Below are 24052 nucleotides of genomic sequence, written 5' to 3'. Positions count from 1 at the left end.
GCTCTGTGGGCTCTGAGGAAAGCACTGCTTTTACGGCATATTTCCGTCCCAGAGAGGGCAGAGATCTAGGGGAGAGGTGTAGTTTATAACGATGGGTTCAACAGCCCTTTGGGGTTACCGATGTGAAATTAGTCACTTAGGAGAGAAGGTGCAGCTTGCTTATACTATCTTAAAAATAAAAAGGAGCTGCAAATTCCACAAGGCAAAGAGCTGTTTCTTAGGGTTCATATGTTTCCTTGAGTTTTATATTCATTTATTTATTATTATGTATAGAGTGCTCTGCCTACATGTACCCCTGCAGGCCAGAAGAGAGCATCAGATCACATTATAGATGGTTGTGAGACACTATGTGGTTGCAGGGAATTGAACTCAGGACCTCTGGAAGAGCAGTCAGTGCTCTTAACCTCTGAGCCATCTCTCCAGTCCTGTTTCCTTGAGTTCTAATAAAGTAGTGTTTCCTTTTTTTTTTTTTTTTTTTTAAAGCCAATGAGAGTATTACATCCTTTTTGGTAGCTGCTGGGTGGAGTTATCCAGAACATCCAAGTCACAGAGGATACTTGCATGTCTGAGCTAGCTAACGACCCTGCTTCCAGGGCAAGATGCCACAGCCCCTTACCCTTTGATAGAGCTTGTGCAATATGTAAATATATTACATATTTAATTCAAACACAATCGACAGTTAGTGGGGTCCATTTGCATTTGACACATAAAATCCAGATAAACGTCACGTAAGGTAGACAGGACTTTCAAGATTCTTACTCACACAAAAGCCATGGCATGTATGTACCTGAAGCCACACACACTGATACACACAGACAGATATTCACAATACAACAGAAATAAAGTATGTCCAAATGAAGTATTAATACGAACTAAAAGGACCCAGTCTCGTAAGAGGAAAGGCACTTAACCGGCACTGAAAGAAAAAACAGGCATTTACATTTTGGTATGACACAATTTGTTCATGCTTTAGTAGCTGAGTGAAGAAAATGCTGTGGGAAGTCAAAGGAGCGACAGAATCACTGGAGGATTCCTCTGGGGATTACAACTGGAAAAGGAAATATGTGTTATAAGTGAAAAATAACAAGTCCACCTTAATAATTACTGAGCAAATAGTGTATTTATAGTGATGTTTCTGCCATTAGCAGAATTCAGCCTCTTCTAGTTCCCTCTAGTTCAGATAAGAAGTCCCACTGAGCCAGAGTTAGGTGTAGCCAGGCCTGGCTTCTGGGAAAGGGAGGCCTAGTCAAGCTACAGCGAGCTTGCACTTGTGGCTGCGCGTGTACTGGGAGGCTTACGGCAGTGGGCGGGTCCCGAGTCCCCATGTGGTCCCGACATCATTGACATGGCGGAATCCCCCATCAAACCCTCCTGGTAGTTATTTGAGCAGCCGCGGCGGCCCGAGGAGGCGGCGGAGTGCGGCGGCGGGAGCGGCGGGAGCAGCGCAGGAGGCAGCGGAGATCCCGCGGGCGGCTGGCTGGGACGGCGTGGGCGACCCGGATTGCGGGCGTCCGGAGCCCCGTTTCAGCCCGAGGGGAGGTAAGGCGTGCGAGAGCGGCGGGGTGCCGGGGGGGGGGGACGTGCCACCCACCGTCGCCCTCGGGTCCCCGCGCTTCGGAGCCCGGGCGGGACACCGAGTCTTCCCGAGTGCGCTCCGGGCCCCGGAGCACTCGGGGATGCTAGAGGAAAACTTGGCTGCGGAGTCCCGGTCGCCCGCGACCGCTCGGCTACCCGAAGCTCTCGGCCGGGTAGGGGGCGGCCCCGCCTGCCCCTCTCGCCCGGGAAGAAAGCGGAGGATGCGGGGTTTCGAGCTCCCCTCCTCCCCGGCCGGTCGCTTGGAGGAATCCGCTCCCCCGCCCAGATCCCCGCGGCAGGACCGCTGCCCGGGAGGGGGGGGGAGGGCGAGCGGCCAGGCCGAGGAATCTTCGACGTGTCACTTTAGGAGACTGTAGATTTCCATATGGTGGAGGGAGGAGGGCGTGCGTGCGCGTGGAGCTGGGAGTCTGGACTGCCTCTGCCCCCTCGGGGGCTCCGGGCTGCGACCCCGGACCCTGGATGCTCGCGGGGAGGGTCCACCGGCGGCCGGCCGCCCCTTCCCCCGCCAGGGCCTCTTGGGGACACTCCCCGCCCGCCGCTGGCCACCTCTGCGCGCCACGTCCTCCCTCCCCGTCCTGCCCCCTGGGCTCCCCCCGGGCTGGGGGCGGGAACCGGCGGCCGCGGCTGGACTGGGCGAGCCAGGCGGCTGCAGCCTCGGGCGGGGGAGCGGGGCGCGGCGGGAAGCAGAGGAGGACCCCCTGCGTGTGGGCCAGCGGAGCGCGGGTCAGTCGGTCAGCTTCGAGGGGCGCCCCTGCCGGGGGTGGGGCGGCCGGGAGACCGGGCGGGTGGAATCCGCGCCCCGAGGCGGCGGGCGGGCCGGGCGGGCCGCGGGGACCGTCTGGTTCGGATGGCAGGCAGGGACGGGCAGCCGTGGGAAGGGCCTGTCATTCCTCACGGAAAGCGGAGCCCGGGGCTGTGCCCGACTAGCGTCCACAGCGCCGGGCCGCGGGAGCCCAGGGGACTCTGAGCGTCCCGGGAGACCTGGCTGGGCCGCCGGGCGGCGCCGCCGGCCGGGCGTCTTCCCGGAGTGAGCGGCTTGGGTTGGAGATTTTTCGAATCTCTGCTCCTACCCGGCGGTCCCAGACGAAGGAAGCGCTGGCATTTTATCCAGACAGTGCGGATTGCAGACTTTTTTAAAAGTTACAACTTTTTATTTTCTTTTCTCTCAGGCCCAGCGTTTTCTTTAAACAAAATGTAGAATTTGGCCGCGATGAGGCTGACTCTGGGGCCAAAAATGCACACGTTTATCTCCATCCCGGCTAAACCCCCCTCCCCCTCTTCCCTCCCAGGCTTAATCATATTTTGGAACTGGTGAGGGCTTTTGTTGGGTGGGCACCCTTGATTGCTTGTCTGTTTATTTTTTAATGTGCAACTAATTTGATTTGAATTTCCTCCAGTTTCCAGGCCTTACTAGGAAAAGCTAGGGGAGACTTTTTCTTTTCTTTTCTTTTTTATAAATGTGGCAAGAGGTGGGGCATTGGAAAAGGGGAGGCACCATGGTTGTGGCAGAGTCAGTAGGGAGCAGACAGACCCGGAAGAAAAGGAATCCGTATTGGAATAACATTCTTCTTCTTCTTCTTCTTTTTTTAAACAACAGCAACAACAACAGCAACAAAAAATTTAAAAGTCAGGTTTTGGGCAAAATGTCACTGCTCTGTTGAGATTTGAGTCCTAAATGTCACTCAGCTGTTGAGATTTGAGTCCCTGGCTCTCTCGAACCTCCTGGTTAGGCTGGGACCCTGGGAACTTGGGTTTATGGTACACAGCCCATGGCAACTCTGACCTGGTTTTGTGACTTGTGGGGGCTGTTGGTTCACTGCTCTTTGGAGGCTGACTCTGGACGCAGTAAAGACTGCTCTCAGTAAATTTCCTGGCTCCCTAGGGGCAGCTGTTGAAAAGGGTAAAGACTAGGCAGGCTCTGCCCTGGAGGGCTCAGTTCTTAACAGCAGTTCTTACTCGTTGAGACCCTGGAAATACACTGGCAGCCCCGCTAAGGAGGAGGCATAGTTAATATATATATATATATATTTTTTTTTCTTTTTTAAATTGCTGTCCTGATAATTTTAAACTCACACGTGCTCTTCAAGCATTTTGGTTTGAATGTTTGTGAGAGAAAACAATCACGTGCCGAGATAAGGTTCCTTTAGGCTCTGTTAACACGTTGAGGTCTTTTGGGGGTGGGGCTGCAGTAGCTAATGACAGTATATACAGTTTCAGAATGACGTTCTGGCAGTCTTTTAAGACCTTTTAAAAATAGCTGTCATCAGAGCCCGGGCTGAGTAGGGGTGCCCGTGTGCTGGGTCTTCTGAAGCAATGCTGGGGGCTACCACCAGGAGTTGGGCCGCTTGTTTATTCCGTGGACCTCGGTGCTCGACTCTTAAACCTTCTGTAATCCATAGGTTCAGGGTTACTGTCCCAGAACAAAACAGAGGATTGCACTTAGACACTTTTTGGGTGTATGGGATTTTGAGACAGGCTCTTGTTCTGTGGTCCAGGCTGGCCTCTCAGAGCTGCCCTCCAGCCTTGCATTCTAGACACTAGATGACAGTTAGGAACCACCATGCCTGTTCAAGATCGTACTAGAAGTTTGTTCCTTCTTAGATAAACACTATTTCTGCATCTTATACATTACTTGATTAAAATGTGAGTATTTCAAATTAGGTTATATAGTAAATGTACATTTTACAAACAAGGACATCTAAGTTCACAGAAATCACGGTTTCACTAAATCTGAATAACATCCAACAGAGCTCTCCAGGGGTAGAGATGGTCCTACTGCAAGCTGGAGGCACGTGGAATTAAGTGTCTGAGATCTGGCTGTGTGACTCAAGAACTGTCTTTTGAACTTTATTTTCTCGAAATTATTTTGAACTTTCGTGTGAAACAGAACTTTCAGACTCTGAAGTCTGTTGGCTTCAACTGAGCTGTGTTGCTTTTGAGTCACCAAGTTAAGTGTTCTTTCTTTCTTTCTAGCCACAGATGCTTTAGCTCTGGCCCCCTCAGGATTGAACCTAGGGCCTCGTGTGTGTGTGTGTGTGTGTGTGTGTGTGTGTGTGTGTGTGTGTGTATGTATGTATGTGCGCACGCGCGTGCTAGATAGAGGCAAATGTTCTACCATGGTGCTGGATCCTCAGCTCAGCTCCGGAATTCATGGTCTAAGTAGATTTTAAAGTCTGGGATAGGGGGTACCACGGTCCGCCTTTCCAAAAAGTGGAAAAATAGCTACTTACATTTTAAAAACATACCTGTCATAGTCAAAACTGATGGGCAAATCTTTAACTAGTTTAGTTGGAATGATTGTGTATAGGAATTGCTGGTAAACTGCCCAATTCTTACATTTTGTTGTAATAAGCGAGCATAGCCAGGCATGGTGGCGCACACCTGTAATCCTGGCATTCGGGAGGCAGAGGCAGGAAGATCAGGTGGCTTACATAGTGAAGCCAGATCAGTTTGTCTATGCAGACAGTGTGTCTTACTCCTCCCTCCCCCAAAGATCGTAAATATTAGAAAGGAAGATGAAAGCCCTTCATAGAGTTGGAAGAAACAAAACCACACTTCTCACGCCCACACCACCTGCTCACAGAGCAGTTCTCTTAAAGTGACTTTCTGAGTTAGTCTTTATGGAGTTATGGAAACTGCCTGAAGAATTTAAGTAGTCTTATTATTCAAATTGTAAAATTAAGCAATCAAGCAGGGTGCAGTGGCCCATGCCTTTAGGCCTGCACTCAGGAGGCAAGTGGATCTCTAAGTTTGAGGCAAGCCTGGTCTATATATGGAGCTCCAGCCAAGGCTGTATACTAAGACACTACTCCCCCCCCCCCCCACTACCAAACAATAGATTTATTCACAAATTGTGTTAGACTAAAACAGCAGGAATGACCCTTTGTATAGCAATGAGAAAATGGTTAGAAACTTTTTATTTTTTTGGTAAGAGGATTTAATTTGTATTTGCTGCACTTTTGGAGTTTGATTTGGTAAAAGAAATTCCAAAAACTTCCCAGTAGTGGAAATCCAAGATCATTCATCCGACTAGATTCTATCTACAGATATCCCAGAACCCAATACCTTTTGTTTTTGTTTTTGTTTTGAGGGGAGGAGGAGGGTTGCAGGTGGGAGCGAGTGTCTTTATACTTCAGGATAGCAGGAAGATAAACTAATGCGGAAGAGTGTTTAATTTGTAAAAAGTATTTTCCAAGAAAGATATAAAAACAAGAAATACATGTTAACTTTAGGGGTTGAGTGTTTCCTTTGTGAATGTGCGCACACATGTGTGCTCAGGTGTGGAAGCCAGAGCCTATTCTGTCACTGCCCTGTTCTCTTGAGACAGGGGCGTCCCTCCCTGAGCCCAGAACTAGCTTGGCAGCCACAGGCCCTAACAGTCCTCCTGTCCTACTTCACACTGTGCTGTGGTAACAGGAGCATGGGGTGGCGCCAGCTTTTTCAGTGGGTCTGGGGATTTGAACTCAAGGCCTCAGGCTTGCGTGGAAAGCACTCTTCCCCACTGAACCTTCTCTCCAGTTCTATTTGTGTGTTTAATCACTTGGACTTGATTCTCAAATACTTCAGGAAAAGAGAAATGAGAAAGAATGTCTTTTTATTAGGACTTAAAAAGAAAATTTACTTTTAATTATGTGTGTATGTTTCTGGGTATGTGCCTGTGAATGGGGGTGCTCTTGGAGGCTGGGTCCCCTGGAGCTGCGAGCTGTCTCATGTTAGTGCTGGGAACTGAACTCTGTCTTTCTGCAGGAGCAGTGCAAGCTCCTAGTTGCCCAGACAGCTTTCCAGCCCACACTTTACTAGGAATTTTAAGAAACAACTTCCAGGTGGAGAGATGGCTCTAGAGGTTAAGAGCACTGGCTGCTTTTCCAAAGGTCCTGAGTTCAGTTCCCAGCAACCACATAGTGGCTCACAGCCATTGTAAAAAGATCTGGTGTCCTCTTCTGGTGTGGAGGTGTACATGCAGGCAGAACACTGTATACCTAATAAATAAATCTTAAAAAAGAGTTTCCATGTTCAATATAAAGACACCTGGATCTGTATCCTTCAGAGTCACAGGGAAAATCGCAGGTTATAATTATAATCCAGAACAGAACAGTAGAATCCCAAAGACGCTTGTCAGTGAATCAGTCCTAAATTGCAGTATTAATTTAATGTGGATGTAAATCACATTGCCTCTAGCTATCGGGACGTTATAAATTCAACCACAGGCAAGGCATTGGTTAAGGGGAACATTTAGGCATTCAGATGTGTTCTTTGTACCCATTCCTGGCTGTGAGGAGCATCACACCATTTTCACGGGATCAGGGTAAGAACTGTTATAAATAGAAATACAACCATGATATACGCGTGGTTCAATTTGTTAGGACATCAAGGTACAAGTTATCGAGACTGACTATAATCTTAAAGATGTTGGGTGGCAGGCAAAGGTTGAGGGCTAAATCTTAGCATCAGTTTGGTGTCAGCAAACCTCGTTTGTCAAGGAATCATTTTCCTTTTCAGCTGTGTGTCTCAGGTAAACTTTTGAACCTCTCCTAACCTGGGTTTCCCCATCTTAATAAAAGTCACGTGAATCTTTTTTAAACGGTTATCATAGGCATTAGTCTGTGTCTTTAAAAGGCTTTGACAAAGCTTTCTGTAAACTCAGCAGTTGATTATATCAGAGTCTCCCCTGGAGCTGGTCCTGTGGGACTTGCATGCTTTAGAGACTGTGCTGTGCCGGTTTGAGAAATCATTTAGTTTTCTTTTTGTGGTCAGTAAATACAACTTTAAGCCTAGATGTTTCCTTATTTACTCCTCATTCCGGACGGAGTTGCCGATAAGGGATGCCTCCAAAGCTGGTCCCTGCCCTGACTCACTCTCTCTGTGCCTGTTGGTCAGGTTGGGCTTTGGCTGGGCCAGCAGCAGGTTGCCTGGATGGCCAGGCGAGTGTGGCTTTCTCGGTTCAGGGTCATTGTCCAGATGAAGCGGGAAGTGCAGTTTCTGAGAAGAGCTTCCACTACTGACCGATAGGGAGGCCTTTAGCCCTTCTGTTATCTGAGCCCATTCTTTGAGCTTTCAACACTTGAGGCTGGGGGCAGAGTCCTGTTTTCAGTGCAGGCCAATCTTTGCAGCCCCCTGCATTTCTCGCTGGAGTCCCGGCTGTTGCTTTTCATGTTGGTGTCAGTGTCCTGGAACTGGAGAGTGTTTCCTGGTAGAACTAACTTCATTTCCAGGTAAAGCTTAGCTCCTTGCTGTCGGGAACGCTTGTGGGTGGTGGAGGAGCAGCTTTTTTCCTCAGCTTACCTGGATGCTATTTGAGTAGTGAAATACCCATAAACATATGCTTAGCTTCAGGCCTGAAGCAGATGTTGTGCTCTGTTTTTGGGCAGGTGGAACATGGCGTGGGTCCTGGTGGCTAGGGAGGGCCACTTCATCAGACTGAGCACAGATGCACATGTCAGGGTGGCTTGGGACCAGCCCTTTGCGAGGTCCAGCTCCAAGGCCCGGCTCACCTGGGGACAGTTGTTGGTAGTAGCTTTAGTAACAAGGATCAGTCCTTGGAGACCCAGAGGTATGTGGGGCAGGAGTTGCAGATGCGAGGGGGAGGAGCTTTAAAAGTACAACTTTTAACATCCTCTGAGATTCCCTGGGCAGCCATCTGCCAGGGAGGACACTTCCTCCTGTGAACTTAGATCAATCTTTGAATTTCTTTTCTTTGCCCCAGCTTTGCATTTGTAAGTTCCAATGGTCTTGGCAATACTGTCAATTTGAGCACAGTTCCTAATCGGAGCGCAATTATATCTCATGATTGTAGTGTCATTTAACCTCCCTGTGACTTTTAAGTATGTGGTGTGTGTGTGTGGTGTATATATGTGTGTTGTGTATGGTATATATGTGTGTGTGGTGTGGTGTTCATGTGTGTGTGGTGTATATATATGTGTGTGTGTGTGGTGTGTGGTGTGGTGTTTATGTGTGTGTGATGTGAGTGTATGTGGGGTGTGGTTGTGTGTGGGGTGTGTGTGGATTTTGTGGGTGTTGGGTGTTGTGAGATGATGTCGAGCTAAAGGCAATGTGAGTTGAATTGGCACCAGTGTTTAGTGTGTCTTGTGTTAAATGGCTGTGCCCGAGCGGAGAGTGTAATTTTATGTCATATCCTTATTGATGCAGAAGGCATTGGCATCCAGACTAGGCCCTTTGTTACTGGAATATTCTGCTTTCTTGTTGTGGTTGTTGTTTCTTTGGATAAAGGCCAAGCGTTCTTTCCTTTCACGTGCTGAATTACTTGGCTCACAGTTTTAGAGAGTGTAGTGAACACTGTAACCCCTAGAGCAGGCAGTGGTCACCCCAATTCTTCTCTCCCTTTCAAAATTTGAAAAATAGCTAGATGGGGGTACCTTCAGCTTAGTAAATTTAGGGACTTGGGGTGACTCAGTATAGTGCTTGTGGTGGGAGCCTGAGAACCCGAGTTCTGATCCCAGCACGTGTGTGAAAAGCCGAGCGGGGTGGGGCATGTCCGCTGACTCCAGAGCTGCAGCCACAGATGAGAGGATCCCACAGGCTCCAGGTTCACTGTGAGACCCTCTCTCAAAAAATAAGGGGGAAAGTGCTTGAGGAAGACACCCAGTGTAGACCCTCCCAACATTCTTACACAATAAAACCCTAGGAAACAACTTATTTATCTGTTAGGAGCTTGGGCTCTCCATGGTCCCGGAAAGAGATCGCTGTTAGAAGTACCTTCATTGTACTTCATCTAGGCATAACTACTTAGAAGTTTTTAACTATTCCAGGCCAAGTTAGAGTGACGATTGGCCTCCTGTTGCCAATAAAAAAGTTCTAGGGTCATCAAAAGGGCTCATCAGGTAAAGGCACTTGCTGCCAAGCCTGATGCCCTCAATTTGAACCTCAGGGCCTGCCTGGTGGAAAGTGTGAGTGGACTCCTGTAACATTCTCTGACCTCCAAACATGCAGTGACACATGCAAGTCCTCCCCTCAAGAAAAGAATGTTTAAGAAGGGTTGAGTATAAATATCAAAAAGTTTAAGTCCATCAGTGGAGAAATATTTATCTAATGAAGAGAAGAAACCACTGTAGCACGATGGGAAAACGAGTGTCCGTAAAAACAGCTTGAGAGCGCGCCGTGGTCTGGGAATGCTTTCCTCTCGGTGCTGCTTTGGATGCCATAGACTGGCTGCTTCCTTCTCCGTGCTCTCGGTGAACTTGACCCAGCACCCTGGCCACAGTTGCAGCTTCCTTGTCTCTCTCAAGTGGAGCACAACTCTGCCAGCTTGTTTGTTTTGGAATTCTGGTGACATTTGTTTTGCTTTTGTTAATTTCTCTTCTCATGTGTAAGTACTTGATGACATATTGGTAAGATGAAGAATTCCAGCCTTTAAAAAAATTGTGTGTGGGCGCATCCGCACGCATGCCCGCCCGCACACTCCTATTCGTGTGTGAGGGCAGACTATAAATCTGTGGGGTTGGTTCTTCTGTCTTTCTATGGATTCTGGGGATTGAACTCAGGTCACAAGGCAGGCCTGGCAAGCACCTTTCCAGGGCTGAGCCATCTTGCAGGCCCCTAAAGGCTTTAGGGGTCTTGCTGCGTCTGTTTCTTTTAGCCAGGGTCTCATTTAGCGCAGGCTGACCTCCATCACTCGGAGCTGCAGATGCTTTGATGCCTGCTCCTCCTGCCTGTGCCTCCCAGGTGCTGAGACTGAGGCCTCGGGTAGTGTGCTGGAATTGTAGGTGTGTGCTAGCCTTACATTTGCTAAGCAGGCATCAGCTAACTGAGCTGCCTCTCTAGCTCGACTGTTGTTTTGAGCTGCTCGTCTGCTCGTACCTCCGCCTTTGGGCTTAGTTGTAAGAGTTCGTGAATTATGTATTTAGATAGGTTAGGCATGCATTCTGTTCATATTTCTATTAAAGGAGGACATGCTTAGTGACGGGAGGAACTTCCCAGAAATAAGTATCGTAAACATGTCTGCAACGACCGATCTTGGGTGTCAACTTGACACACCTGGCAAGAGGGACGCCAGGTGAAGAGTCACCTTCATCTAACGAGGCATTTTCTTGATTGATAATTGATGTAGGAGGGCCAAGCTCACTGTAGGTGGTACCATTCCCTAGGCTGGTCATCCCGGCCTGTGTAGGAAGCATGCCAGTGAGCAGCAGTCTTCCGTGTTTCAGGTCTTGTCTTCGCTGCTCCTGCCTTGGCTTCTCCACGATAGACTGTAACCTGCAAGCTAAATAACCCCTTCCTCCATAACTTGGTTTTAGTCAGTGTTCTATAATAGTAACAAAAAGCAAATTGTAATACACCCCATTGCTCAGGCATGAAGGTGTCTTAGGACGTGACTACTGCAGAGCTAGATTTATCAACTTAAAACAATTATTTATTTGCTGCGGGTGGTGGCTCACTTCTTTAGCCTCAGCACTCCGGAGGCAGAGGCAGGCAGATCTCTGAGTTCTAGGTTAGCCTAGTCTCCAGAGTGAGTTCCAGGGTAGCCAGGGCTACACAGAGAACTCTGTCTCAAAAAACAAAACAAAACAAAAATCATTTATTGTGTATTTAACCCACCGAATTTGTTCTTACTGTCTCCTTGTGCGTGGTCATGCTATCACCCGCTGGGTGTGAGGAACTCACTAGTGACCACACTCCTGCAGACACCTGACCCTTCAGACACCTGACCCTTCCCGCAGCCGCCAGCTGCCAATAGCTCTTCCATTAGTGGTGAAGCCACATGAGATTTGCCAACTCTTTACAGTAGTGTAAAACCTTTAATGCGTCCTTAGGATCTGTCCTCCATTTTCTCTCAGGTTTTAAGAGGTTTTCTAGGGGTTCCTGGAGGACGTGTAAGACAGCACTTGCCTAGAGTCCAAGGCCCTTGGTTTGAATTCCTGCACAGCACTTAATCGCAGACAACAATGAAAGCAACTGGTAGCCTTTGTTGTTTAAATCAGTCGAGGAAAGGAATGAACGTGATGAATATTGCTGCTCTTTTTTTTTCTATTTTCTCTCTGTGTGTATCCCTGGCTGTCCTAGACTTGCTTTGGAGACCAGGCTAGCCTCGAACTCACAGGGATCTACCTGCCTCTGCCTCCTGAGTGCTGGGATTAAAGACACCACGCCCAGTTTATTTTCTATTTTATCTCAGGAAAAATTATTCTGCTTTAGGGTAACAGTCTGGATTACTGAATTGGAAAATACCTAAAAATACATTGAATTAGAATACTTGTGTGTTGCTACTGGGCTTGTAAAATGCTATTTTTTTCTGTGGAAAAGTTTGGTAGTTCGTAAAGATACACAACCAGAATTACCATATTGCCAGCAACTTCATTCTGAAGTTTTGGGCCCAGAAGAGAGTGGGGCCCCAGCTGTGTTTAAGCCATGGGTTATGATAGCATTATTCAAAGCAGGCCAGAAGTGGACATAATCCATGCCCATCTCCAGGTGAACGAGTAAACAAGTATGGTCTTTTCCGTGAGTAAGCAGGCAGAAGAGGGGCGACATGCTACCTATCACACAGATGGACTTCGAAAGACAGAAGGATAATGTAGTCGCTGCTGTGATCAGGTGCCTGAAGACAGGACCTCAGGGATTGAGGAGGGTATTTTGGCTTCTGGGCCCAGATGGATAAAAGTCCTTCATGGTGAGGAAGGTGTGGCCACAGTCTGGAGAGAGAAGCTGGCAGATCACATTCTCATCCATACAGAGAAAGCAAAAGTAGTGGAGGCAGGAGAGTGAGCAGTGAAGCGGGGGGAACAGTGAAGAGAGGAGGGGGAGGAGGGAGAGCAGTAAAGAGAGGAGGGGGGCAGGGGAGGGAGAGCAGTGAAGAGAGGAGGGGGAGGAGGGAGATCAGTGAAAGGAGGGGGGAGAAGGGAGAACAGTGAATAGAGGAGGGGGAGGAGGGAGAGCAGTGAAGAGAGGAGGAGGGAGAGCAGTGAAGAGAGGAGGAGGGAACAGTGAAGAGAGGAGGTGAGGAGGAAGCAGTGAAGAGAGGAGGGGGAGGGGAGAGTGAGCATTGAAGAGAGGAGGGGGCAGGGGAGGGAGAGTAGTGAAGAGAGGAGGGGGGAGGAGGGAGAGCAGTGAAGAGAGGAGGGGGGAGGAGGGAGAGCAGTCAAGAGAGGAGGGGGGAGGAGAGAGAGCAGTGAAAGGAGGGGGGAGAAGGGAGAACAGTGAAGAGAGGAGGAGGGAGGAGGGAGAGTAGTGAAGAGAGGAGGAGGGAACAGTGAAGAGAGGAGGGGGGAGGAGGGAACAGGAAGTGGGCAAGGCCATAAACCTTCAAAGCCCGCCTCTGGTGACACATTTCCTCTAGCAAAGGTCCACCACCTAAATGTTCCACAACCTTCCCAAACTGCACCACAGCTGGGGAGAGGTTTCTCATTCAGAGCAGCGTAGCTAAGTGTCTAATGTAAACGAACATAAGTTCCTACTTGTACAAGGCGCCAATAATCAGTAAGGTTGGAGAGCCAAAGTGGCAGGGGTCCTGGGGGAGGTAGTGTGGGATGGGTCTATCCAGAGAGTCTGTGTTTGGCATGGTGGAAAACTAAAAGTGAGTAGTGATGATGGTTGCCGTTGTGAGTGCATGTCACCCTATGAAATTGCATGCTTAAACGTGTTTAAAATGTGGACTTGCTATTGTATTTGGTGTGAGAAAAATTGAAGATGTGTTCTGGTACAGCAGACTCTTCGTTCATCTATGTAGCCGAGGCTAGCCTCTAGCTCGCTGTGTAGCTCAGGATGTCCCTGTCCTTGTGCTCCTCCTGCTTTCAAGATTCACAGGTGTCACATTTTATGTGGGGCTAGCGATCAAACCCAGGGTTTCTGCAGGGTGTCTGTGTGCTAGGCAGGCTCTACCAGCGCAACACTCCCAGCTCCCTTTCCCCTTTTAATGGTGTATTTTCTCACTTTTAGCTGGCTTCAAGTGAAGAGGAAGGGTATAAAAGTTGCAGGTCTCTGAAGGTGAAAGCCGCCTCCGTAGTGCTTACCTGAACCAGGTAGCCTGTTTGTGTGCACAGCCATGCAAGAACACAGGTGATCTTTGCTGACATGCATGGCGAGCCATGGAGAAGTCGGAACTAGATGTGCGGTTCCACTGTTGGACCCTTAACACTCTGCTTGTAAGCAGCGTGTCGGGGTTTCTGTCTAGGAGAGTGAACCCAAGGCGCCGATAGTCATGTTGGAGGCCGTTGCTTAAGTGATGGGAGGAGAAGCCTGAGCACTGTGGGCGCATCGCACGTCCGAGATGCTGGAGCTGACACTGAAAATGCCAGTGGAAGCCAGGTGTGGTGGCGCACGCCTGCAACCCCAGCACTCGGGAGGCAGAGGCAGGTGGATTGCTGTGAGTTCGAGGCCAGCCTGATCTACAAAGTCCAGGACAGCCAAGGCTAACACAGAGAGACTCTGTCTCTCCCCCCCCCCCCCCCCCCCCCACACACACCCAGAAGGCATTTTCCATATATTCCTGAGTTTTGGGAAATAATGAACCCGTATGGGCGTGGCAGTAGCTTGCACGTGTATTCTCTAAGTGGGGTATATTTTCTTTTGACTACAACCATGGATGGCTACCCATTGTATATTCTATGTATATAGTTATAAATATTACCATATGTGTAAAGTTACTTGGCAGAATGCCACTATGTGAGTGTTTATGTCATGGTCGGTCCTCTTTGTGACCTTCCTTCTCAAGAGGAGAGCTGGTTTAATTCCCAAGCGATAGGAAAGGTCATGGTCTCGTGTTGAGGAAGAGTGTGAACAACAGCCACGCTCTGCTTACAGAATGACGAAGGGGAAATGAAGGGGCATTGTGTGCTTATCATCAGGGTGTGCCAGCGCGTCACTATAGATGCCTGGCCCCACATTTAGTATCTCGCATGCTTCTATGGGCTTGGAACAATGCATGCTTATATTCTCAGGTAGCTGAATATTAAGGCCAAGCGAAATTGAATGTCTCTCATGTGCTTAACTTGTCTAAGTTTTATTTTTTTTATACAATAATAATATTCTGGAACTATCCCAAGAGGGAAATTTTTTTCCTGGATTGTTTTCTGTAATACTGACTTAAGTTAGGGTGAATTCCAGAAGGCAATGTGTAAGACGCTGAATGTGGCACATGGGGAAGATATGAGGCTGGTGCTTAGAGAGGCGATGGCGAAGCATCGCAGAATACAGACATGTTGCATGCTACCCCAGAGAGATGCTTCACTGAGGAAGTTCATCTCTGTGTCTTTGCATTGAACTGCTTTGTGGAGTGAGACGCTCTCCCTCTAATTTGCACCTGGAAAAGCAAAACACATTCTGATGACTGGCCTGTCTCTGTTTTCACAGCGAGCTGTGTGCTAGTGTCAGTTGTACCAAAGCAGCCACAGGTCTGAGACATACAGGGCTCCTTATTGCTGGAGAGAGGTTTCTGCAGTTAATTAAAAATGACCTCAAGATTCGGAGGAGCCTGGAGCCTGCGCCTTTCTGGCCAGCTGAGGCTAACCCTGGCTAGCTGGCACCCCTGAAAGCTTCCTTGTTAGAAGTCACTTAGCTTTCTATCCTGTCTTTAGAAAGTGAGGTCCTTCAAGGTGAGTTAAGGACAGTGTCTGAAGAGAGGCCTCACAAGTTTCCATCCTGGTACAGTTTGTGTGGACAAAGAGAACATGTAAAGATGTCCTAATGACCACCACTGCACAAGGGCATTTTTGTGCCCTTCACAGTAATGTGGTCATGGCTCAAAAGGACATCCGTGCTGACTCCTTAGACTGGTGCGAGTGGTTCAGATCACCTTCCTGTTTGGCTGAGTATGGTTGAGACAGGCAGCTCCCCACAGAAGTAGTCCCTAAAGTCATGTTGCCTTTGTGTCCCCTCCTCAAAGGGCCCTTGTCCTAGCTGCCAGGGCTGCTGGTTGTTGGTGCATCCTTCATGCCATCAGGAAGATAAGTGTAAGTGTGTTAAATTTGTAAAAATCATTTTCCCTGAAAGATATAAAAACAAGAAATACATGTTAACTTTAGGGGTTGAGTGTTTCCTTTGTGAATGTGCGCACACATATGTGTTCAGGTGTGGAAGCCAGAGCCTATTCTGTCACTGCCCTGTTCTCTTGAGACAGGGGCGTTCCTCCCTGAGCCCAGAACTAGCTTGGCAGCCACAGGCCCCAACAGTCCTCCTGTCCTGCTTCACATTGTGCTGTGGTAACAGGAGCATGGGGTGGCGCCAGCTTTTTCAGTGGGTCTGGGATTTGAACTCAAGGCCTCAGGCTTGCGTGGAAAGCACTCTTCCCCACTGAGCCTTCTCTCCAGTTCTATTTGTTTGCGTGTTTAATCACTTGGACTTGATTCTCAAACACTTCACCACCATCACTAAAGTGGAGATTTAATTAATTAATTTTGGATAAGGGTCACCAGGATTTTTTCTGACCCCCCAAAGCCCCACCCCTTGTTTTGAACCAAGGCTGGCTATATAGCCACTGTGTAGACCAGGCTGGCTTCAAGTTCCGGTGATTGTCTTGAGTCTTCAAGTGTGGCGATTACAGGTGTATACCACAACACTCTGCCCGCTACACTCATATCTGAGGAATTTATTATGAAATCATAGTCTTTTAGGAAGTAAATTCATTTTTAGAAATACTTTTTTTTTTTTTTTTTTTTTTGGTAAGGGCCAGTCTGTGATGATGGTGGAAGAAATGTACTAAGTTTTATTTCAGGCTGTATTTAACAGTATTTTAAAATCCCCACAACATTTCATTATTATGGAAGAGACAGTTATTTACAGGTTTATTAGATTTTTGGACATAATTTTAACCTGTTCTGTTATCCATTTTTTGTCCTTAGATTCTAGTGGTACCTGTGGACACTTGAGAGGTCTTAGAATGCAACTATTCTAATTTTTTTCACTTGCTTTTTAGATTCAAGGTTAACATGGAAACAGTGGTGCTTTTTATTAATGTATTACCTGCTAATTCTTTTAAATTACTTGACGCTTCTTAAGAGCTTACTTAAGGTCTGGATAGACGGCTCAGCAATTAAGAGCCCTGCCTACTATTCCAGAGGACTGGTGGGTGGGCAGGCACTTGAGCAAGGTGAGTGAGTTTGTTCCTATTGCATTTCCTGTGAGATGACGAATCTTTCCATCCCCTGAGTCACGGGTCAGTTTGGTAGAGTGACAGTCCTGCCCTCCTGTGACAAGTTCTTAGAAGACTGAGGAAGAACTCCCCCCCCCTTCCTTAAAACAAAATGAAACAATGAAACTGATGGAGATATTTGTATGTCTTCAGCACTTTTTATTTCTAGCCAAGAAGTATCTTTTATAGCATTTTTCAAGAAATCATAGCTAATAAATACATATATTTTTTCATTAAGGAAAATACAGAATGATTTTCTAGAAAGGTAAACTGTAGGCTCTGTTAGATTTAAGGGAAACCATTTCTTTGGCATTCTTGAGCCCTAGTGCATAAATAATGGCTGATTATCACATAGTTTTCATACTTGGGGGCCATGTGAAATTACTCACTTAGTTTGGAATTCATGCTTTGGTAAGAAGAGAAGCCCCAACCTATACAATTTGTGGTCTGGTTGAGCTTGAGTTTGCCCTGGAGGACTTGGCCTTGAGGTCCTGTTTTGCTCAGCCTGTATGTGTCTGTCAGGAGGATGCCTTCGGACTGTCACCTGCTCAGAAAGTGATGGCTGCCATCTTATTATTTCATTGCTGTCCTCTGGGCCCTGAGAGATTGGTGAGGTGCATTTCAATATGGGGTGATAGTTACTTACACAGTTTGGTCGTTTTAAACTCTGTGATCGGCCTGCCTCTAAACTCAGACTCCCCCAGTGTCCCTGTTCAAGGAGCCGCACTCACTCCTGACGCAGAGCACATGTGATTCTCTGGGCGAGGGGTGGGGGGACATGGGGAAGGCATTGCTGATGGCCATGCATTGCAGAGGATGGCTTGGTTTCTAGCATCTTTCTTTCTCCTGCTGCTATGGAGAGAGGTTGTTCCTTTTTAAGTAGATATATATGGCCGGTCAGCTTCCTCTTCTTCCCAATCCAGGATCAAAGGACATTTGAGAGAAAAGCCCTCTCTCCTGCCTTTCTCCCTTTTTGCAGATGTCTTTTCATTTTTAAAGACAGATCCAGCTTTGACTTGAGTGGGTGAAACCGTGGGGATCCCAGAATCCGCCTTTCATCTCTTGAGTTAACACCTTAGATTCTCTCTGTCTCTCTCTCTCTCTCTAGCATCAGAATACCTTGGCAAGAAACAGTGAAGACATGGAAATAACTTTGCCACCTTTTTTGGTTTTGTTGTTTCTGGCTACTTGTGTATGGATGTTGTTTTTATTAAAGTGACCCAGAGGGATTGCAAGATGGCTCAGGAGGTTAAAGGTAGTCTCAGCGCAGGCCTGGCAACCTCCATTTATCCCCAGATGTACAAGAGAGCTGAATCTAGCGGGTTGTCATCTGACCGACACATGCGCACTGTCACACGCATGGGAGCGTGCACACACATACTAATGATGATGATGATGATGATAGACACAGCGTGTGCTTTTGACTAACTGGAGTAGCTTCAGGTGTTCGAGGTGCCTAATCCTCACTGTCCTCTTGGAAATGAGAAACTTGGCTTCACAAAAGTAAAAGATGAAAATGGCACTCCATCTCAGCTAGCTGTTTCCGGCAGGGTCTTCCATAGACAGAAACACCCAGAACTGGGAAGCCTGGTAGGGGCTGGATCCTGCCTTGCTTCAGGAGGGTGAGCAAGCCAGCGTTAGCCTTTCCTGCTGGGGAAAAAATAACATCCCCTTTTCCTTTTAAAGCCAGAAAGTCGTTCAGGCAAACTGATGAAAATGAAAGGTCAGTTTCTCCCGAGCCCCACCTCAGTGCAAGCCCGAGGCCATGTTAATAATGGCAATCCCATTATTTTCTTACAGTAGGCAGGAAGTGCTGTCTACACCCATTACATCTGTTTGAGTGGCCCCTGGCTGGAAATGAAGAAAATTTAATTTTCTGACTTGCAAGGAGGAAGAAAAAAAAAAAAAAAAAAAAAAAAACCAACTCAACAGCGTACTAAACAGACTCACTGTTAGAGAAAGAGGAGTCATTTTAAAAACTGAAAGTTTTTCCTTTTAATTATTGGGACATTAGGCCCTCTCCCACATGGAAATCATGAACAGGTTTATGTGCAAGGTAGGTGTGTAGACAGCCTTTGCCAATGTGTGTCAGAAATGACCCAATTTGCCGCCTGGCTTGCTTGCTTTTCTTATTTTTCTTTCTTTCCTCCCCCCCCCCCCCCCCACGGTCTTATTTGCAAGTTGCCTCTTTGCTCCACATTACTCTTGTAGTTGGCATCCTGCTTCTCAGAGATCACTTTGCAGAGTTAAAGCCACCCTCCTGGTGGGGAAGTGACTCAGCTGGTAGGGTGCTTGTGGCACATGCATGAGACCCTGGCTTGCATCTCCACACTACATTGAACTGCCATGGTAGGACATTTCTGATTTCTCAGCCGAGGGCTCAAGAGTTCAAGGCCATCCTCAGGCTGCGGAGGTCAGCCTGGGTTACATGAGACCCTTTCACAGACACACATGTGCACGTGCACAACATTGATGTTGCAGACAGTCTGCATATTCACTAGGGCAAGCTGTTCCTTTGTGGTTTCAGTAACAAGAAAAAAGATAGCGCCTATTGTCACATGTGGCCGCCATGCTGCCTTGAGGGTTAGTCTCATGGGTGACTTGGGATCTGTATCCACTGATTATATGTGCTGTGTTTAAGAAGATTTTTTTTTTTTCTTTTAGTTTGATAACCGTTTTTTAAATCTTGGCTTTTCTTATAAGCCAAGAGACTCTTTATTGCTATTTTGATAGATTCTTTAATTTATTGAGCCGTTTTATTATGGCTTCACAGTTGTCTAATTCATCCTGGGACACTTGGTATCTATGAAATAACCTCATGAGAGGAAGACCTTGGGCCACAAGGATTCATGACTAAAATCATGAGGAAACCCATTAGAACGCACAGCTGCTGCTGTCAACGGGAGATGGCTCTGGAGTTCACACTGCAGAAAACCTTGTGCTAGCACTGTAGCTCAGGGCATCCATTCATTTACATTGATGACAAGTATACGCAGAGCTTTATGTTGCTTTCTGAGGTGGTACATTGGAAAGTAAGGACCTTCCAGCGTGGACTGAAGGTGGTTTCTTTGGTCAGCAGTTTTCTTCCATTTGTTCCTAGCTAATAAAGCGTTGGGTACAAGGCTGCGTACAGTGTTGGCCCCTTTACCTTTGACAAGTTGTTCGAGTTAATTAATGCTGTTACAGGTATCACGGCTGCCGTATTTTCCATGCTTATTTGCCTCATTTAGTACAAGAGCATACAAGAAGTCAAATGCTTGCCCAGTATCATGCCCGTCTGCGTTGGGTGAGGCACCTGATGGGATGGCAGAGGAAGTGCTTCTCTATCTACCTCCACATTTTATATTTCATTTATAAGATGCTTGGGCTTCCTTTGTGACCTTTCCCATACCAGGGACCACAGGCCCACCAGACCACTTTGTTTTGGTGTCTCTTCCATCAGTTCTCAGAACTCTTGGCTAATTAAAGCCCACGACATGGAGACATTGAGATTTGTACATAGCAAGAGAGTTACAAAGGCTTTAGCATTTTTTCTCTTGCTAGCCAAAGATTTGGGAGTAGAATTTTGGATTTGAAAACTTACTTGGTGGGGTATTTTTCTTTAACAGTGGTTCTATGGATTAACTCTGGACAGGGTAGAGTGATGCATGTATTTGATTGTATCTAATGTACTTTGGTGTGGCAAGAAATTACAGATACAGCTTACGTGGGGTTGTTTATTTTTTCTTAGTCTTTAATGCAAATCGTTTTGCCATGGAAAAGCAATCATTGAACACGTTTTACTTGATAACTTGTGTAAGCTTGCTTAGCCCTGAGCATAATGCCGTCTTCTGTTTTTTTCCAGGATTCGGACGTAATGGTTACACAGAAGGATGTTTATCGTCCAGTCAGTCAAATCTATTTAGCAAATATTCCTGTCCTTTTGATGTATTTGACTATTAAGAACCTTCATTTAGCAGTGTTTCAAACCAATTAGCCATCCTGTGATCTTTAGCATTTAGGGAGTTTATATTTTGTTTTTCTAGGAATGGCAATTTAGCCAGGAAGTCGGTTGCTATAGAGAGTGAGAGGTCTTTATTCTAAGTGACCAGTGTCTTTTTCTTAGTAAATGCCTCATTTCTGTAGAATTATTACCATCGTGAAAGATACCCACAGTGGACAGTGAGACCAGCTGATATTTCTTGAATTTTCTTGAAATACTTATGACTCAGTCTTATGGTAGGCCCCCCAAAAGGTATGAATAATGACAGATGGACAGTTTTAGAAAAGGGTTTTGTTTGTTTTTGTTTTTTAAGTTGTGAGAGTTCAGGTGCCTGTGGCAGCCAGAAGACGGTGAGAGGTCACTTGGAACTGGAGTTCCTGCCGTTGTGAGCCTCCTGATTGAGGAGCTGGGCCCCAGGCGTGGTCTTCTGCAGGAGCAGGTCTGTGCTCTTCACTGCTGAGCTATCTTTCCAGTTCCAGATGGGATTTCCATTCAGGCCAGGGGTGTTGTCTTCTGGGAATCAGTTCTATTGCTTTTTGGGGTGCTGGTGCTAGGGCAGTGGCGAAGCCTTTTATCATCCGGTCCCAGCCCAAATCTCCCGTAAGCCCTGTCTGTATGGATGCTGGATACTCCTGAACTCATTTTTTAGGTTTTCCTCTGTACCCCTTATAAAGCTGATGTCCCCCGCAGTGGGGAGAATGCCTTTAACTGTGGTCCACGCCATGCAGTCCATTTGCTCTTTGAAAGAGGAGGAAGACGACAGGAACAGATGAATCACATGGCCTGATGTCCAGGGTGTCTGTTGTCTGCTCAGGTGCTGGAGTGTGACAAGGCCATGTCGGGGATGAAACAGACTTCTGCTTCCTCCTTCTTACTAGCTTCCACTGAAAAGATGAATTCATTGAAGACATGTAGTGTGTTTCTTGTGCCCGTATACATAGTGTCTGGCAAACAATGAGTGCCCAGTCAGTGCTTATTGAATGAGACTTAATAACCAACGGAGTACACATCTGTTGTTTTAACATAGGGCCGCTGTGTGTTTGAACCGGTAGGACACTTATGTTAGAGTTCACTTGAAAGCGGTGTTCTAATTCTGTTTTCTTGTAACTGGAAGAGCATTTCAACCAAAGAGGGCAACTATGCTCCTTGAGTGTGTGTGCAGATAGAAAGAATTGTATGTTCAGGCAAAGTTTATTGTGTTTGCAGATGATAAATCTCCCTCCACCTAGCTAACTCCGAAGGGCTTTGCTTGCTGGAGGGAGCCCAGGCTGTGCTCCCTCTTCCTCCTCCCTTCTTTCTTTTCTTCCTTAACACCTGTCCTATAGAATTAGATTTATACCACGTGGGGACTGGATGCCCCTGAACTTGTAAAGTTAAGTTGTATCAGGTGTTTTTAGAGCCAAGGCCTTATGTAGTCCAGGCTGGCCTTGAACTCACTGTGTAGCCGAGGATGACCTTTGATTTCTCATCCTCCTGTTTCCACCTCCCAAATGCTAGGTGTATAGGCCTGTACATGTCTTATGGGATGCAGGGTTCAAGCCTCAGGCCTTCATGCATGCTGGGCAAGCACTCTACCAGCTGAGCTGCCATCCAAGCCCTGTAGCTATGTCAAGTTTCACTTTTTCCATCAAAATGACCTGGTTTGTGTATTACATTAAAAATAAAAAATTGTATTATTATTGTGTGGGTATTAGGTGTGGGTGCTTATGTACATAACGCTCATGTGGCAGCCGGGGAAAACCTTTGGGAGCTGGTTTTGTCCTCCCACCATGTGGGGTCTGGGGATTGAACTTGGGTCATCAGGTCTGTGCAGCCAAGTGCCTTTACCTGCTGAGCTAGGCCTGCCAATCCTGAATATAACCTCTTTGGTTTTTTTTTTTGAGACAGGGTTTCTCTCTGTAGCCTTGGCTGGCCTGGACTCACTTTGTAGACCAGGTTAGCCTCAAACTCACAGAGATCTGCCTGCTTCTGCCTCCCAAGTGCTGGGATTTAAGGCTAGCTCTGCCATGCCTGGCTGTACATTGCTTATAATGTATATTGTTACTAATGAATGTTGAAGGATGGCTGATGCACAGTGCTTCTTATCTGTTTTCTTTTGGCTTTGCAGTCTCTATGGGGAGACAACATAAAGAGGGACTGAGCGCTGTTTGGCCAGACACTGGTGACCAGAGCTGTCCTTTCCCTTTGTTCCTGTTTAAAGCGGAGTGCAGCAAGACACCCCCGGGCTGAGTTCTTCCGTTAAGTCATTCCCCAGATTGTGCCAGTCCATTAGCTGCTTTGTGCAGCAGACAGGAAATGGTTCTATTTGTACAAGTTGCACAATCGTACCGAAGGCAAGGCAGAGAGCCAAGGAGACCTCTGCTGCTTCTGCAGCGTTAACCTTTCAGTTCCCCGTGAGCGTGATCCATGGCACCGGGATGTGTGCTAGAGTGTGACCTCGTCGCCATGGTCCCCACCTGGCTAGGGACACTGAGAAGTGGGGTGCGACTCCTGTAGGGGTGAAGATGGCCTGATGCTGGTTCCTGGCAGCCTGGCCCTGAGGGGTCAGCTCTACTCTGTCCTTGCCCAAGTCTTCTTGAAGGCTGTTAACACATCAGCCACTTTACTTTTCTAAGGCTGCCAAGTAGCTTCCCCTACCTGTGCCCATGCCTGCCTACTGTGCCCCAGCTGTCAGCTATTTTTCTCCTTGAAAGCGCCATTTTCTTTCGTCCCTGGTGATTCTAGGCAGAATCTGGTAATTTTGGCAGAGTTGATTTTCTATGTAATATTTTAATGCACGTTGTGACCCAGCATCATGTTCAGGGGCAAGCACCTACTGAGCTACCTCCCTAGTGTTGATTATCAAGTTGAAACTCTGGGGCGTTCAGGTGCCTGTCACTGGCATAGACCATGACATTGGCTGGATGTTGCAGACTTACGTTTATGCGCTGAGGTCATGAGCACTGTTGTTTGATTCATCTCGGTTCTTGTGCCTGGCACATGATGGCTGATCATTTGCTACCCTGGTGAAGAAAGGGATGTTGCTGACCTCTGGGTTTAAAAAGAAGTTCCTGCCAATGTACATACAGCTTACCATCAACCCAAAGGTCACCACTGTTGGCCTAGTGTATCCTGTGACCCGCCTGACTGTGATGCTTGGTCCCCACAGGGTACCAGTGTAATTCAGAGGTGGCCCTTTTCAGTAAGACTCACAAATGTCCTACTTCTGTCTATGCAGTGGTGTAATAAACCCACACAAAATGTTGTCTTTGTTTGAAGGAAGCACGTTGTTTTTACTACATGTATGAAACTCCAGGGAGCACAGAGGATATGAGGCGCTCTCGTTGGCTGCTGCTGGAGACGTGGCAGTTACTGACCTGTCATTTACTTTGCAAAGGAATTATGAAGTTTTGGCC

At 47.3% G+C, this 24052-nt stretch overlaps 1 protein-coding gene across 2 annotated transcripts in view; it reads left to right on the top strand.

The window, feature by feature from the left end:
- Positions 1-1358: 1358 nt before the first annotated feature.
- Positions 1359-24052, top strand: part of Fndc3b (fibronectin type III domain containing 3B) — a 292863-nt gene continuing 270169 nt past the window's right edge. The window contains exon 1 of one of the 2 annotated variants that reach the window (XM_051156993.1): positions 1359-1539. The gene's annotated coding sequence lies outside the window, so the exon portion shown is untranslated. Of the gene's footprint in view, positions 1540-2205; positions 2320-24052 lie in introns of those variants that run through there. The other variant, XM_051156994.1, reaches the window with a different exon arrangement.

Source organism: Acomys russatus, chromosome 15, assembly GCF_903995435.1.
Source record: "Acomys russatus chromosome 15, mAcoRus1.1, whole genome shotgun sequence".
Classification (NCBI taxonomy): domain Eukaryota; kingdom Metazoa; phylum Chordata; class Mammalia; order Rodentia; family Muridae; genus Acomys; species Acomys russatus.
The sequence above is the reverse complement of the archived record's forward strand: the minus strand, read 5'-3'. Positions and strand labels throughout refer to the sequence as shown.